The 18,657-nt window shown below is 38.7% G+C and overlaps 1 protein-coding gene and 1 long non-coding RNA gene across 5 annotated transcripts in view; one reads left to right on the plus strand and one right to left on the minus strand.

Annotated features, from left to right (window-relative positions):
- The window catches only part of LOC131737891 (cell adhesion molecule 2-like), a 660,024-nt gene that overhangs the window by 333,526 nt on the left and 307,841 nt on the right, over positions 1-18,657 (plus strand). The gene's annotated exons all lie outside the window — the stretch shown is intronic.
- Positions 9,976-12,169, minus strand: LOC131737892 (uncharacterized). Its single transcript, XR_009329458.1, has 4 exons — positions 12,072-12,169; positions 11,237-11,348; positions 10,900-10,970; positions 9,976-10,718 (listed from the first exon to the last, which is right to left on the minus strand). It is a non-coding gene; the product is annotated as an uncharacterized LOC131737892 (long non-coding RNA).

An 18,657-nucleotide genomic window follows, 5' to 3' on the forward strand; every position in this document is an offset into this window, starting at 1 on the left:
ACAATAATTATCCTGCTACAGCAATTAATGCAAGGGTCATTAACTACTGGTAAAGAACCTCTATGTCGGTCACTAACTTAACTAAAAATTATTCCTCGGTGACTGTTTATTACATTTTTCTTCATTACAGTTTTCTCTTCTGTGTACTCGACTTTATCACATGATGAAAATACAGTATTGATGTAATTAGTGGCTACACTTCATTGCTTATACAGTCTTTGTAAATCCACTCTGTCTCTAAGTCCTATTTAAAGCTTGAAAGCATCAAGGTTTTGTTTTGATTCTTTACTACATTTAAAGATTGCACTATATTGATCTGTTGCTATTTACTTTTCTATTATATAAATGAACCTATAATTGTTACCTAGAACATATAATAGGTTCCATTATGGAGTGAAACTAATTGAATTTTGAATGATGTGTGTTGAGGGACTAAACTAATAAAGCTTTTGAAACAACAGATTATGTGGTAGAAATTGACTTTAAGGTGGCAAACAGATTGGTGATTACTAGCCTGAGTACACATTTGCGTATTGTTATTTCTCACAAGAGAAGTCTTAAAAGAGACTGTGTTTTAGCTAATATGACTTGTTTCTTCTTTCCAGTTGTTCTCTGAGTCTGACCCATGTTACTAGGCTTGACATTCGGCACTTTCTTTTGGTAAGGAAGTGTGGACTGCACAGAGCTGCAGGGTTTCCTTGACTTTATCTTTCAGTGCTCTTCCATAATCAGCCACCCCAGCCATGTCCTCAGGAGATATGGTGACTTATTTACTTGTTCTCTCTTCGGTGTCAACCCCATCTAATTGATGAAGGATGTTGTCCTAGGCAAGTACAGAGTACTTTCTCCCACAACCAAACTGCCCTCGAAGTACACAAAGTTATACTTTTACACCTTTATATTATTACAATGAATTATACTGTATATGTATTATTATTATTATTATTATTATTATTATTATTATTATTATAGAATCTTATAAAGGTGTAATGAAGCACTGAAAATGTTTAATTCTGATAAAAGTACAGTACAAAGAACCATAGTGCTATAATGTTGTGATGCCACATTGAAGCTTTGTGTTTGATAAAGAATTGCAAAGGGGTGTGAGAAATAAAAAAATGGAAGTGTAAGGACAAAACTAACTAAATAAATCATTTATATCTTAGAATTATAACATGTTGGATCACTCTCTATTTCCATTCCTCTGGAATCTACCACGGTCTCTCCCTCCTCTTCAGCCAAGAACCTCGGAGTAACCCTGGACCCCTGTCTCTCCTACTCCTAGCACATCTCCACTCTAGCATGCACCTGCTGTTTCTTCCTGAGCAACATACGAAGAATCCGACCCTTCCTCACCAACTACTCCACGCAACTCCGGACCCTGGTACTCTCCCGCCTAGACTACTGCAACTCCCTACTGGCTGACCTCCCTGCGTCCGCCACCCGTCCGCTCCAGCTCATTCAAAACTCCACTGCTCGCCTGGTGTTCTCTCTGCCTCACTTCTCCCACGCTACTCCACTGTTCCGCTCACTCCACTGGCTCCCGATCACCGCTCGTGTCCAGTTCAAGACTCTTGTACTTGCCTACAGATGCCTTGACCAGACTGCACCCAGCTACCTCCAGACTCTCATCTCTTCCTAAACCCCCACCCCACCTCTCCGATCCTCCTGCACTAGAAGACTGGCTGTACCTCCGCTACTCTCCCCTGCCTCCAGAGCACACTCCTTCTCCACCCGCAGTGGTGGAACAACCTTCCTACAGATGTCAGGACTGCCCAGTCCCTGACCACCTTCCAGCGCCTGCTCAAGACACACCTCTTCACACAACACCTGTAAAACTCAACTCTTCACTTCTGGACAATATAGCACTCTGCCTTTAACCCTTTGTGGTCCATTGTCGGACTGGGTCCGACATTGCAATTATTCCTCACAGGTCCTTTGTCGGACTGGGTCCGACATCATTATAGCAACGCAATAAACGGGTGTTTAGTCGTTTTTTCTCCGGAAAAAGCAGAGAAAACCATTCAATTGCCGAGTGGGAGCGACAGGAGCCGAGACAAGTCGGAAAAAAAAAAAAAAAAAAAAGCGTATTTCATGAATAGTCATACATGGTATCAGGTATCAGATAATGGGGCGTTCATAGTAAACAAGCTGGCTGAGTGCGTCAGCGCACTGAGACTATCATGGACATTTGCAGAGCTTTTTTCAGATGTTATAGTAATAAAATAATGACTTGGATCGCATTATTGAGGAGTTTGGTGATAAAACGAGTGATCCGGAGATGATCGATTAGTATGTACGACTATTATTATTATTATTATTTATTTCTTACATAGCTGAACGCTATAGCAAACGAAAGGGTGGGGCGGGGCTGGAGATGCCTAGTGTGTGCTTTGTTGATATGCAGGGCCATTTAAACCCGTTTGACTGTGAAAAAAAATACTTTTAAACAGTGCGTATAAAATTAACTGCGCGTGTGAAAATTAATTAGACCTGGCGTGCCTGACGCGCGATTAATAAATGGACCGCAAAGGGTTAATGCACTTTAACTTGCACTTATCTTCTCCCTATTTTACTGTATTTAATCCTGCACTTAACCCAATCTGCAGTATTTTGTATTTCACCTGCATTCGTATCTACCCCTGATGTAACTGTCAACACTGTTATCTGCTCTTGAACTGCCCCGATATCAAATCGTACTGTGTTTTGTATTTGCTCTCATTAGGACTGAAGTCATTGTATTTTGTATCTTGCTCTTAATTGTACTGTAATTTTTGATATGTACTTTTTGTATACAACTGTAAGTCGCCCTGGGTAAGGGTGTTTGCTAAGAAATAAATAATAATTGTTTCAAAAGTAACCCGAGACATATTAAAGCATTTCTTTTCGGCACTCAGCACCTTGTATTTCCAACAAACATAATGCAAACAATGGAAATTCTTCCAGCTGTCAATAATCTGAATTTGCTAGCTTATATAAAGTGAGCAGTGAGTCAATAGAAATGTATCCCCCTGTTCCCTCAGGTCTGCCCTTTTAAGAGACTTGCGGATGCTCTGGTCCAGAACTGAGACACAGTTGGGAAGGAAAATCCCAAAAGAAAAAAAGAACACAACGAAAGAGAATAAGGGTAGCGGGGAAAACCGTGGGCAGACCCCATAAGTATTTTTAGCAGGCTGAGGGAGTGGCGAGGGTGGGACGGAGACCCGGGCCGTGCGTGTAGCGACGGTCGGGGTGAAGCTGCCAAGTGCAGCACCTTTTATTTGTAGTTTTGATTACTGTGTCTTATTTTCCTTTTTTCATTCGCCTTTTTTTATTTTTTTTGTTGAGCACCTGTGAGTGCGCCTGCATCTGTAATCTGTACCGCCTCTGGTATTACTGTGGTTCTGTCTACCATTGTTGGTAGGCAGACCACGGTCAACAGCGCCCTCTGTGGGCTGAAAAGTGGAACTACCCACCATTAATAAAACTGGGCACTTGTGCAGTGTTTCAAGTTCACCTTTGTCTCCCTTGTGTCAGTGAATTACCCACCACCCTTCCACACCCCCTTACATTCTTTCTGTTTCGTGTCATAAATATAATGGACATTGGAGAATTATGTATAAAAGGGTATTTGCAAATAGGGGTCAAGTTGCCTGTAAAAAGAAAAAACTTTTTTGTTTGCATGATGAAATGTATGTCCACACAGCCAAAAACAATCTGATTATCTTTGTGGGTTTCTAGATGGCCATATAGACACAGAATAAACATGTTATTTTAAGGCACTGCGTTTAAACAGAATATTGCAAGAAATGATCAGGCATGGCAATAATTAAGAGAGCAATGGCTTTATGCAGATGAAACCTTTATTTTATTGCACAACAGTAGCAAAATAAATATTGGATCTCTGGGTTTAGCAGATTTAATAGATAGCTTTAGAACAGCTTTACATCAAGGGCATGGGGAAATGAAGAAAGCTCGATCTATAGTAATTTGCAGAGTAAAGCTTTGAGTAATTGATTTAAAATGTTGTCTAATTTGTAAATGCTACGTTAACAATCAGCACAATCTGGCACTGAACAACAGTAAAAAGCTCATTGTTTATATATTGTGCAACGTATGTAACACAGTGTGAAAGCATTGGCTGCTTTCCATTTATGAGACTGAAAGGTAATGAGACAATAAGGAATTTGTGGTTTTATTGACTGTACATAAACTAAATTGTAAACAAATACAAATAAATCAGACATTGAGAAAACATACTGCTTGGCTTCAGGGATGGAATCCTTCAGTTCCACCCAGTCTCAAACCTTTAGTGAACCACCAAGTAAAAATAATAACCTCAGGAGAATGTCTGATGTTACCTTAGCTTTCAAGTCAAATGTCTTAGTCAAGGTGGCATTTAGCTGCTGCTGCAGTTTAACACTTAGGAACCAGACTGACTTTCTACATATGCTTTAATCCCTTTACAGCCAAGCATTTTTGTCATATATGTCACTCCACAGACTGTTTTTACCACACTTAAAGTGCTATATAAAAAACCTGACAGAGTGAAAAAATATATTTATTTTATTTCCAGACCCTAAAATATCCACAAACAGGTAAACACAAAAGTGCTATTTTTCTGGTCTTGCATTCACACTTGCAGTTTTATAAAACAGCTCTTTGCATGTATGTGCACCTCACACGCACACACATCAATACCTTCGTACTTTGCAATCTTCGGGTTCCAGGCCACAGCTGCAGTATTTGAATCTGCGTTTAAACTGACTTGTTTTCTCAACCATAAAAACATGTAAAACACACACAGTAAAAACGGGAGTTTGAAATCTTCGTCAGACTGTAGTAGACTACATCATTTTCTTAATCTTAAAACACACAGTGTCCAACTCCGCTATTTTCCAAACTGCTCCGTTTCATTTTTTCTTTCGTTTCAGATTTTGAATTGCCACACACCACAGACATTAGTGATCCAGCGAAACTTTAGGTTCAAGGCACCAAGCTCAGCTCACACGCTCTAGTACACTTGCTGTTTGGTTTGTTTGTACTACACGCCCCATAATTCCTAGGACAAGCTGACCTGCTACAATTATCACAGGTGCTCAATCACTGAGGACAATACATCAAAACAAGCTGCTTACCCACGAAGACTTCACTATACGGACTCCTCCGGGAAAGCAAGAAAGTGAGAGCACTCAAAAGGCAACCTTCCAATAAATACATTTTATTTTGTATAATCCATGTTGTTCAGAGACAGGATGTTATTGTCCTCGGACAACAAAGCTGACGTTTCGACATACAATCATGTCTTCCTCAGAGCATTTTGGGGAGTACATGAATTGTCGTCCATTATATTTTAAAGATACAGTCCATTGTTTTGTCATTACTCAATATGATGCATTGTGGGAGATTGCTTTGGAATAAATGCAGCGCGCTTCTGTTCACTGGTATGAAATCAATTGGTTCATCAACTATAATGAAATGCGGCTCTAATGCGTACTTAATTTCAATTTAGTTTGGCACGCCACTGGAGCATCAGTTTAAAACGGGGGTTAGTTAACGCTCCTACAGATCGATCAATCTCTCAGCTGTGTCACCATGCCGACCACGATGCTCCGTCTGAAACTGACACAGATGACACAAATAAAATGTGCTATTTACAAAAATGCTGGCTGGTTTGTGGAGTTGGTGGTTACAGCCTGTGAGTGATTAAATGACTATGAATTACTGCCTACAATATTGAATGCACTCACGTACACACACAGCCTTCACTAAAGTCCCAATTTAAAGACAGTACGTTTCACTGTAGCCCTTGGGATAAAATTGTTAGCTAGGTGGCTACATTTTTTTTAAAATTAGCAATGGGAGAAAACCGCTTCAGCAGGTACAATAGAATCTGCCAGAATGGATGCTGAATCTGCTAGGCATGACATGACACATATTGTTATGTATTTCAATAGCAATTTGGTAACAACTGTTTTTAACAGAATTTGGACCTCCTGAGACCTGGATATACTTATATGCATAACACACTTAAATATACAATATTATAACAGAAACAAATAATTTATATCTATCCAGCAGATAAGGTCCCAATTTTAGCAGCCTAAAATTTTAAATCCTAAGGGAGGAAGCTTCTGTTCATGCTTTTGCGACATGATGGCTATGCCGTCAGATAAGATGTAAGGGTTTTATCCCCCTAAATATGAGATTTATGGCACCCATCCTCATATGAAATAATACTACATCTGTACCAAATGTTGTGCTTTTATCATATATTGAACTTTTTTTGTGTTATCCACTGGTCTAGTACGGTCATTTGTCTTCCTGTAATTTGAATCTACGGCTTACATTTCAAGTCATAGTACATTATGAAATTGCAATTGGTATTAACCATATACGGAGAAAATTTTCTGCCAAAACAATAAATAAGTAAATATAGTAATGCATGAATAAATATATAAGAAAATAAACAGTTACCAAATTCCATTAACAAATAGATAAATGTTTAAATACATTTAAAAAATGAATATTTAAATAGAAATAAACAATCAAATCTAAAAATATTAAATCAATAAATATGGAAATAAAAATAAAATTATATGTATCTATTAATTAATTTCAACATTAATTTATTTCAATAATTTAATTAATTTCAATATTTGTTACTTTTATTTATCTCAATTATTTATTTTGTAAATAATCTTTTATTAATATATGTATTTATTCATTGATAATACTCCATAACTGTTACAGTGCAAAGTTAAGCAAATGCTTTTTGTTAAAGAGGTAACAGTAGTAGTAACGTGAGTGCATTTTGCACTTGTAGTTAGTGAAGAATTGATATAGGAGTGTAATATGTTTTTCTCCAATAGATTTATTAACAGTAGTTAGATGAGCTGGTGGTATCTAACATTTACATTGCTTACAGTTGTAGGTAAACCATGGAGCTTGTAATTAGTGTCAAAAGGCCTATGCCATTTTCTCACAGTCTCTGCATTATTTGCCAAGAATCAAGTAAATAACATATACATGAAGCAGGTGACCAAGGACAAGACTGAAGGAGGCAACAGCTATGAGAAAAAAAATTGCAAGATGTCAAATACAGAGGCAATTGGCAGACTGGAGTCCATCTTTGGTTCAGAGCATACTGTTTCAATTGTATGGCACAGACACTGATATGCACAATACACTGACAAAGGCAAAATCCAGAGGCTTCAGAAAGCAAGAGCATCTGCAACTGATTTGTCAGATCTGGCCATGGGCAGTGATCCCAGGAAGGATACCAGCGCTTGCAAAACAAGATATTCTGTTCTATTAAATCTATAGACTGGAGCTACTGTATGTTTTGTCAAGTTCATCCCAAACAGATAGTCATCTCTGTAACTACATTCAAAATGAGTAAACAAATAATGAGGGCTGCTGAACTTGATCACAAAATGACTATTCAGTTAGCTGGAGTTAATGACCTTATTGCTTCTGAAGGCAAATATCATCTCACAAGTTACATCAAATTCTATGATGAAACAGACAAGGCCGTAAAGTTTCCGACACAGCAATGCTGTGGTTACAAAATGAGCTTGAACATGCAGCCAGTCAGGGCAAAGTTTTGGAGCTGTCTTTAAGTTTGGAATCGTTACTGTAATCTGGCAGAGGAAGCTGGTATTGTACTGTCATCAATGATGCGTCTCTGGACGGCAAAAACACATTCTATGCAACCCAAGTTGCTGCTTGGCAACGTGGACCAGCACTTGGTCTTACCGTGAATGATCTACGACCATCAAAAAACAGAACACTTAAGTTCCTGATGCAGTGGACACCATCATACCAGTCAATGTAGGAGACATTAAAACCAAACCAGTATTTATGGATCCTGTTGGAAAGAATGGTACACCGATTACGAGGGAAACTGCAACACTGTAGTGCACGCAAAAGCTGTTGATATATGGCCTTTATCATTAGTGACAGCCCAAGAGGTGGATGGACACATTTCAACTAAATACACAAGACCACAGAACCAGAAATTACAACAATAGGATACATGCCAATCATCCAAGCCCCTGCTCCTGAGCTAGACACCCTCAATACTGTTGTAAAGAGAACTGTGTCATCAGTTCTTGGTCAACCGTATGTTGTTCTAACTGTTGATGAAGATCTCTATTGTAAGCTGATTGAACTTAAATGGGCCACTCTAGAGCACAGACAATGGCTTATTCCACGACTAGGAGGCCTCCATATCTCAATTAACTTTCAAAAAGTAATTGGTCAGCACACACAGGCTTCAGGTCTGGCAGATGCCTGGATTGAGAGTGGGGTATTATGACCAAACTCAACAGAACAAGTTATGAATGGCAAGGCATATGCTAGAGCTATGCAAGTCCACAAGTTGTCTTTTCAAACATTGTGGCACATCCTTCTTCCACATCTCATGGAGCACATAGTTAAACATGACCAAGAACTCAAAGATGATATTGTCCAAGCTGATCAGTCAAATTCTTATGATGATATTGTGGCTCTTTTCATTTTACAGAGATTTCAAACACAGATCTCTGCATTTGTGACATGCAAAGCTGAACGGAGTGTGAACTTTCAATTTTGGTGGCAATATATGGAAATGGTGGCCTTACTGCTCATGATCACACGATCCCAGCGGGAAGGAAATTGGGAGCTGCATGTTGCCATTCTTCATGAGATATGATCACACTAACGACGCAAGGTGGGGTGCAATATACATAGCTGAAAATGTATTTCTCAAAACCAAAAAGGAGGAAAAGATTTACAATTCTCCGGCCCCCTTTATGCGATCATGCATGACCCCTTGGTAAACGATTACAGCTGACTCTATTGCCTGCAGCTGCTACCTCGTTTACCTTGTTTACACGCTTGAGGTCATCACAAGCTCTACCCCCAACAATTGATGCTCTGATGTCTGACTTGTTACCAACTTTTAACAAGAAATGCCTCCTAAAGTTGTCTTTTCTGAAAACCCGACTAGTCTGCCTTGTTTAACCACCTTGTTGGGTCGAATCACAAACACAACACACAACAACAAGCAGTCAGTAATCCAAATTCATAGTCATTTCATTGCACAGTTCCATATCCAAATCGGGTTCTCATACACATTACACAGTTTCACCCAGCAAGCAAGTCATCCAAAAACAGGTCATACATGATTCACAATAACTCAGTTTCAAATACTCTCTAGGTCACCTTCTCTATTCACCTCTCCACTACAGCCTGCTTCTGCAGCCCTGAGGTGGTGCTCTATCAGCATAGGCAGCTTGGCTGCTCTGCATTCTGCACAGTGGTTTTGCTAAGTGAAGCCACCTGGAGTCATCTAACTATACTTAAATCACTTAGAAACACCATAATATTTTGAGACTGAGAACATTTTGTATGTGTAACTTTTTGCGAGCAGTTTGTATGTTCATGCATTTGGATTATGTCAAGACATTGACACACACACACATGTTAAAGTCCAAAATGATCTGTACACTGCTATTGAAGAATGGCGATAAAAAAAACTACAAAATCAAAATTATGTCTTTTATTTATAGAAGAACAGGCAAAAAAGTTGATATAGTGCAAAAAGTGCTCAGTGCAAACGTTTCGGTCGCATGACCATCCTCAGTGCTAGCGAATGAAGAACACCTAAATATTTAAGATCTTAATTCAATTAAAGATAAATATCAGAGGTCAGGTGTTCAATTAAAACAACATGTACACAGACCAATTAATATGCTAATGTATTGATAGACATTAGAGGGAATTCTATTATACAATTTAATTATAGGACGAGTTACAGAAAAATAGCAAAGATAACAATGGCAGAAATCATTAGTTAAATACATCATATTGTTAATTATTGAATTTTAATCTATTGATTAGACTATTTCAATTAATATAGATTTACTAATGCCAAAATAATACAAATGAACACTGATATTAATGTACAAAAAATATGTAAATACTATGTAGACATAAACGTTAGAGGCCATGGACCCAAATGATAACAAGTCTTAAGTATAATGTAATGAATTAATTATCAAATAAGCACTAATGATATAAGGAATACAAAAGCAATAAAAAATAAGAACAATATTAATTATATAAGTATAGGTAACATGATAATCCAAGTTCTTCATTAATGCCTTCTGGCTGTACTGTCATGAGATAGAAGATCCATTTTGCTTCACATTGAAGTCGTTTTTTTTTTATTCAAGTCACCCCCTCTACGAGACTGAAATAATCTTTGTATACCAAAACATTTTAAGTCCGATATGGAGTGATTTACCTCTGCAAAGTGTCTCGCCAGTGGCAAGTGTACGTCTTTCCTATGGATGGCACTTTTATGTTCATTAATGCACACCCGTAGTTGTCTTTTGGTTTTACCAACATATTGTAAGTTACAAGGGCAGAAAATTACAAAAACTACAAAATCAGATGTGCAGGTAATAACTTGTGAAATACTGTATTCTTTTTTAGTTACATGACATAAAGGTTTTAGTTTTAATAGCATTGTCACACGCTGCACATTTCTGATATTGAACAAAACCGTTTATGACTGTACCCCAGTTTAAGTTTTTCACTGTATCTTTAAAAGACTCGGCTTTAACAAGAATGTCTCGCATATTTCTGCTTCTGTAGTGTGTACAAATTTGTAACGTCACTATTTCCAGTTCTTCAGCAGAGTCGCCTGTGCATTCAACATGTGCCCATCTGCAGCAGACATCACATAGCACCTGAAACCAATTAACAGGTGTTACTGATCTTTCCTTTTTAAATATGGTAAATACATGTATTAGCCAGCAATAGAGGATAACAAAAAAAATCTAATAAAGATTTCATTCAATATAAAGTACCCGTATTAAAAATACAGTATTGTCAAAGATATACAGTACAATGTAATATATGTATATTTACCATGTTGAAGACACTTCTGCCTGATTGCTCATCTGTTCCGTTGCACATAACACAGTAGTCATCTACGATACCTGTGAAAAGACAAAGAAAATATATAAAAATGAAATCCCAACAGTCCAAAAAAAGGCAAAGATCACCTTGATTTTCCATCAGAAGGCAGACCATCTCCACTCTTGACCTTCTCATTGAGTGTAATGTGTTTTCAACATGATGGATTGAGCCACTTTTAACATAGTGTTTTGCAAACATAAAAAAAACGAATTAAAAGTTGTGATGCAATTAAAATCTCATTAGAAAGATTTAAAATATTAAGAGCAAAAAAGACAACGTGTTTTACTTTTAATATCAGCACTCCGCAACTGCTGCCATCCACCTGCCGTTGGTGCTCTAACGTCTGTAGTTTCCAAACAGCCCGGATTTCTGTCCCTGTTGTCATGTTCATGAAATTCCTAGAAATTTAGATTGTCTTTAAATTTCAATTGCAATAATTTTATTGAATGTGTGCAGTCATAACTCAGGACTCAGTGGGTTAAAACTAGTACACTTCAGTCAAAACACAGGGTAGCCAATTTGGAGAAGTCTTTTCTGCTCCTCCAAATGAGCTACCCAGGCTCTAGTGGGTTAAAACCTCAAAAACAAACATATTCTGAACATCATTTGAGTTCAATTGTTATTATTAACGAAGAATTATATAAACCTACAAACAATACTTTTAAGTACAAAAGACAACCGATTTTAAAGACAAACAATACAAAACAAAGAATTATATTAACCTACAAACAATACTTTCAAGTAGAAAAGACAACCGATTTTAAAGACAAACGACCCAAAAAAAAAAACATTACGTGCACTATATATATTATTACTCAAAATCAATATATTCTGAACGTCATTTGAGTTCAATTGTTATTATTAACGAAGAATTATATTAGCCTACAAACAATACTTTCAAGTAGAAAAGACAACCGATTTTAAAGACAAACAATACAAAAAAAAAAACATTACATGCACTATATATATATATATTATTACTCAAAATCAATATATTCTAAATAGAATTTGCAGACAATTGTTAATATTAGCGAATAATTATATTAGCCTACAAACAATACTTTCAAGTAGGAAAGACACGACTTACTTGTTTGATTACCAGTGTATGTTTTTGAACTTACTTGTTTTATCTGCGCACACGAGGTAGATCAAAATTTCGGAGGCGTGTCAAAAAACCTAAATAAAAAAAAGGGCCTTGTGCATGCGCAGTTTGTGAAAGAGGCACAAAATATTGGATAGCTCAAATTTCCCAGTATAAATCTCCCAATTTTTGTAAAATTACTGTACACTTCAAAGATGCAACGTGCATCAGTAAAATCAAACGCCCAGTAAACTTCAGATCCCGCGCAGAGGGAGAAGACTTAAGTGGGGTTTCAGTTCACAATGGAAATGTGCAGTTTATTTTTAACAAGTGAAACTTATAACAAATTATTGAATACAAATTAAATGTTTTGTCCTTTCGGAGTATATAATACTGCAGATGCACCCATAATAAAAGTGTACTGTTTTAATTTTTTTAATTTAAAAAGTGTTTTAATTATTTTTCATCCCCCAAATGACAATTAACTTTGAAATAGCCATTTTATAAGGGATATAAACCACTTCGAGCTGTGCAGTTCCCATGAAGTATACTCACTTCTGGGTGGTTAAAGGCCCGTGGCAAAGCACCACCCAGGTGTGTGTATATTTCGTGGGAACCACGCGGCCCGTCGTGGTTTGTACCTTACTTCACTAACAGCTTCCAGTGGTTCTATACAATCCCTAGTGAATGTATAACACGTTTTTTTGCAATATTTCACACATCCACTAGTCAATTTCAGTGATTCTGTACAATCACACTGTAACACACACTATATATATATATATATATATATATATATATATATATATATATATATATATATATATATACACACACTCGATATGTCGCGGGTGTCGGGGTCCAATATAAATCTGCTATATATCGAGGGCCGCGATATAGCGAGAGACCCATAGAAAAACAAAAAGGCTAACAAATACTGTACAACCACTCCCTTGTTTTATCGGGTGCTTCAGGGTCCAGTATCATTCCTCTACACAACCTGCTTTTTCTCATTTTTCGTATAAAGAGCAGCACACAGTTTTAATTTGTACAGCAGAGGGTAATTGCTTCTCATCAACTTCAGTATCCAATTAATTTCATGAGTCTTCCTCTCCTTTCTCAAATGCACAAACCCACTGCATTGAAATAATCCATTCCCAACAACATAGGAGCATTGCTGCCACACGTGAACACCTTGTTGGCTAAAATAAAAAACGCTTCAGCAAGTAGATGTTTAATTTGCTTTGTGTTATTGTGCAATACGTGTGTATATGATAACAGTACGATATTAATGCTTTGTTTTTAATTATTTTGTATATTGTTGTTGTTATGTACTGTACAAAATAAAACAAACAGTAATTCTAAGTGCCTGTGTATATTGCAGCTAAGGCATATGCAGTTAGTCAAAATGGGTAGGCAACTCCAGGACCACGATATATCCGAATCCGCAGTATAGCGAGGGGCGATATAACGAGGGATGGGTGTTTAAAAGTGGGAGGGTGGGGTTGGAGGCTTGTTTATTGATAGATACATTGACATATGTATGGTAACAGTTAAAATATTCTTTGCTCCGCTGTAGTGCTGGATGCTAGAGAATGTCTTTCACGTTTTATCATCAGTGTGACGGGGTGTGGGTAATCACTGACACAGGAGACACAAGTTGAGTTTGAGACACCGCACAGTGTCTCAGATTTATTTTGTATTTCTGTTGTTACTTTCTTTTTATTTCACTGATTTCTTTTAGCCTGCAGAGGGTGCTGTTGTCTGTGGCCTGGCTACCAACTATGGTATCTAGGACCTCCGGAGTACCACAGCAGGGTACACAATATGGTGCAGGTGTACCCGCAGGTGCGCAAAGAATAATGAAAATGAAAAGGTAAAAAGAAAAAGGGAAAATAAAACACAGTAATGAAAACTACAAATTAAAGGTGCTGCACTCTGCAGCGGGTTTTTCCCCGGTCGCCGCTACCCGTACGACCTGGTCTCCGTCCTACACTTTGCTGTTCCTCAGCTATCTTTAGACACTATCGGGGTCTGCCCAAGGATTCCCCGCTTTCTCTCTATTTCTTTAGTTTCTTCTCTTTAAGTTTCTTTTGGGACTTTTCTCCCATCCGTCCGTGGTCTTGCCGAGCAGCGTGACCGCTAGCTTGTTGTTCAGGTCTAAAGGGGCAGATCTGAGGAAACAACAAAGTATTAATTTAGGACCAGCAATCCCCCCCAAGACCTGCCTCCCAGCCACTCAGAGAGAGGGAAAGCCCACACACCCCCACCTCTCTGTGTCACTGCCATGACTGACAGGCAAATCCCACTGGGTTGCCGCCCTCTTCCTGCAGCACTATGCATACATCAGATGGCCAGTCCATGTCTCCCCGGTTACAATCAGACATTGCTCAGCTCAATTATCACAGTAAAACCAGCTGCTACTAGACTTTAGGAAAGTAAACACTCGCTATAACAGGGCAATGCTTGGTGCTGATAGGTTGAAACAATAAGCACCCACCCTCACACTGCAATGCTTACTGCTAATTGGTTGAAACACTAAATGCCAGCCCTCACACAGCAATGCTAATTGGTTGAAACAGCTGATTCATGACAATATTACAGGCAGTAGAGATCAATTATACATTGCTGAAACGTTAACAAGAGAACAGTTGTGAGTTCAGCTGCACTGCCAGAATTCCCACTTCCCACATCCTTAGGCACCAAAAGAAATAAATAAATACAAATTGATGCGCCAAGTATGTGAAATTTACCTGCCCCCAGAGGTAAATGTCAAGGTCATTTTATATTTCAATTTATCAATATGATTGTTTAGGCTACATCATTTTCTCTTTGTATTTAAGCAAAAAGGACTGAACAATAATACAGTCCTGGTAAGAAATTAAAGTTACTTGTACCTCTGCCTGCCCCAGACCAATTTTGTAAAAAGATGAATTCATCTGAATAAGAACGTTTGTCACGAGCGATATGCTGCCATAAAAAACTCGCTTGAGTCATTAAATCAGCGTCTTTACTGAACACCAAAAGGAGCATCGGCTGACTGCTGAGGCATGCTTTTAAAGAGGCCAGGTTGTTTCTCCTCAAGTCTGATCCAGGAGGATATTCAGATGAAAATGTGTTGTGATTCGTTTCATAATGATGGTTGAGGTTGCAGGCCTTGTACAGACTACAGTGTGTAAGTGATTTGTTGCAGATAAGACACAGGTTTACTGTTTTCAGTGAAAGCTAACTCTTTTTACCAGTCTGGTTTAAAGCCTCATACGTTTGTTTATTACTTGCGGATGGTCTGCTCAATGCCACAAAACGAACGAGAACTTAATTTAAAATTACCAAAAATTACTTTCAACTGCACATCCGGCTTTCACTCTATGATCGAAATACGCATGCGCCAGCGAGCAGTGTTGAAAGTCAACAACGAAATGTCCTTGCAGTGAACATGTAGGCTCAAAGAAATTGGAGAGAGAACTGGAGAGAAGAAAGAATAATTAACACAAATTAGTAAAGAACAAAAATAATAAACTTGTGTTTATTTTTAATTTCTCTTTTTTGTTTATTATTCTTTCGTCAGTTAAAGTGGGCTTCACCCAGCATTTCAACAGGAGCCGCACTTGAACTGCCCGGCGGGAGCCGCATGTGGCTCGCAAGCTGCGGTTTGTCCACCTCTGATATATATCACAAGCTACAATGGTAAATACTGAGTCGCCCTTTTTATCAATCAGCATTTATTTCTATATTTTTTACAGTCATTCAGGGACATAATATACCTAAATGTTTATTATTAAACAAATCTGAGTTTAAATTATTAGTGAGTACACATATTTTGATATGAAAGCTGAACATTAGTATCAGAAAAGAACAACTAAGTTACAAGTTTTTAATGAAAAACTGTAGCCAACTTTTTCACTAAACTAAAATCAGGCTTATGTGATTTTGAAATGCCACTTTTTGATATATTTACTACTGCTTAATCTAAGTTAAAAAATAAAAGATTTTGGTGGGAATTGAACTTGATCTTGTTCATGGCCCCACAGCAACATTAACCTAATTTTGAATTCTAAAACACAACATTATTTAATTTTTAATAACGGTCTGATACTCTCTTCCTTACCTTTTTTTTAAATAATGGTTTTATAATCTCTCTTCCTTCAGATATTTTTGCGAGTAATAAATATAAAATATCTGCCTATATTTAAGTATTAATATTTCATGCAGTCGTCTCTCCTGACCGCCTTCCGAGTTCACATTCACTTAACAACATTTTTTCTTACTGTTGTTTGTTAACGTTAGCCATGATGCAGACCTTGGGTCAGACCAATATGTTTGTGTAGGGAGAATTTATTGTGATTTCTTATAAATGTGACCCATCCTCTGGATACTTTTCCATTTTTATATTTTATTTTAAAGACAAACCAATGCCAAACACAACAAGGTATAATACATATATAATGAACGGAAAAAAGTGGAGGGGCAAAATATGGGTTAGGCATATATATATATATATATATATATATATATATATATATAAATATATATATATATAGTGTTAGCCCCTATTCAAGAAACACATGTATATAGTTATTATAATACAGATTTAGATGAATAAAGGAATAAAATAAAAATGTGCTAAATGGGCCTTGGTTCGGGCATGTTCAAAAACCTTTTTCCTGAGGGCTCTTTGTTGTTTTCTTTACGTCGGAGGCAGAGGACGTTACTGTACATTCCACTCACTCTTTTGCTAGTTTCATCCCTCCAGTCTTTTCTAGACCCAAGCTCCCTACCTTTTTGCATGTTGTACAGCCCAGCTTTGAATTTTGCATGACAAGCCAGGGGTTATATGTTTGCTTTTTCTTGAACTGAGCCTCCGTCCAAACTGTATCTGCTCCGGGCACTTCGTCGGTGGATGCACTGTCCTCCCTAGTGATGTGTAGTTCGCAAACTAATCGTTCTTTTTGAACGACTCACTAAAGCTGGGCTTACACTGCATGATTTTTACAATCGGGAGACGCAGCGCCACTCACACTTACCGATTGAGCTACAATTTCTCACTGTAGATCAGGGATTGCAAGCTACACACACTACACAAGATATCTTGTCGCGGACTGCGCCTATTTTCATTGCAGAATTGTAGACATCATTCGGGAGAATCATGAACTCAAGCGAGGAGGCGATCGCTGTTGTCTGTGCATTGTTTTGCACAGAAACAAGAAGAAAATGCGGAGAAGATCCATTTGGACGCACAAATGCATTTGTGATTTCAACATGAGCATCCTGTGCTTTACAGTTGTTTTTGTTACGTTTTAGCACCTGATTATATCTTTATAGGCATGATCCTCTCGTGTTGTGGTCAGACCGCAAACACACACACGGCAGCACCGTGGATATTGCTAATTTCATACTCTGCAAATTCCAGCATGAGAAATTATACTTCAGGGCCATAGACTGCATAAATGTTCAATATTGCGATAAAAAAACGTTTATAACAGTGTGACAAAGACGGCTGCAGGGAGGAACTCAGACCAGAGAAAGAAACACACAGACAGACGGTGATGATGAGAGAAACTGAGTGCGATGGTTGCACTCAGCGTTTAATAACAAATAAATAAAAAGGTTTAACAAACAGAACACAAAACAGGACACGGCACTTGAGCCAAAATAAACAGACAAACAAAACGAACTACACAGACAAACACGGTGAGCTTCTTTTACTATTATTATTTTTACAATACCCTCCGTCTCCTAACCCGTTCTCCACTCACCGAACACCAACCCCCAGTGAGTGAAAACATGCAGCTTTTATGCAGTTGTACCGAGATTCGATTGCTAGTCAATCATTCAATTGGAATCTCGGTACAACTGCACGTGAATTAATTAAAGTGCAATTCCCCGTGCTCACATATTACTTTTTACTTGCACGTGATGTGATGTGCCATCCCCATGCCTAAATACAAATATACAATTTACACACACGTGAAACACAGACCGCTTATATCCCGTGTACCAATGCCTATACACCAACATTTACACACAACACGTAACATAACATACACAGGGGGGGCACTTTGCCACATATACCCCCCCTTGTGCAACGCACACATGGCCTCAATGGCCACCTCCCCCCTCAGTCCCAAAGTCCCGGAAGAGGGGGAAGCAAGTTGTTTCTGGGGGTGGCCATGGTGGAATGTCTGGCACCCCCCAATTGTTCGTGGCTGGCAGCTCCCTCTTCTGGGGCTTCAGCCACACTATCTGCTGCCGCGAAAGTGCAGCTGGGGGAGCTGGTCTCCTGACCTCCCCCTCTTTCTTTATGGCCGGCAGCTCCCCTTCATGGAGCTCCGGCCACAGTGTAGCGACCCGAGGCAAAGCGGAGGCCCCGGCGACCCCAGGCGAAGCAGGACCCTCGATGACCTCAGGCGACGGCAGCAGCAGCGGACCCTCGGGAGGTGGAGGCAGAGGCAGCTCCTGCTCCTCTCCCTCGGGTGGTGGTGGTGGTGGTGGAGGCAGAGGCAGCTCCTGCTCCTCTCCCTCGGGTGGTGGAAGCAGAGGCAGCTCCTGCTCCTCTCCCTCGGGTGGTGGTGGTGGAGGCAGAGGCAGCTCCTGCTCCTCTCCCTCGGGTGGTGGAAGCAGAGGCA

The sequence above is a fragment of the Acipenser ruthenus genome, chromosome 9 (genome assembly GCF_902713425.1).
Source record: "Acipenser ruthenus chromosome 9, fAciRut3.2 maternal haplotype, whole genome shotgun sequence".
In the NCBI taxonomy this organism is placed as follows: domain Eukaryota; kingdom Metazoa; phylum Chordata; class Actinopteri; order Acipenseriformes; family Acipenseridae; genus Acipenser; species Acipenser ruthenus.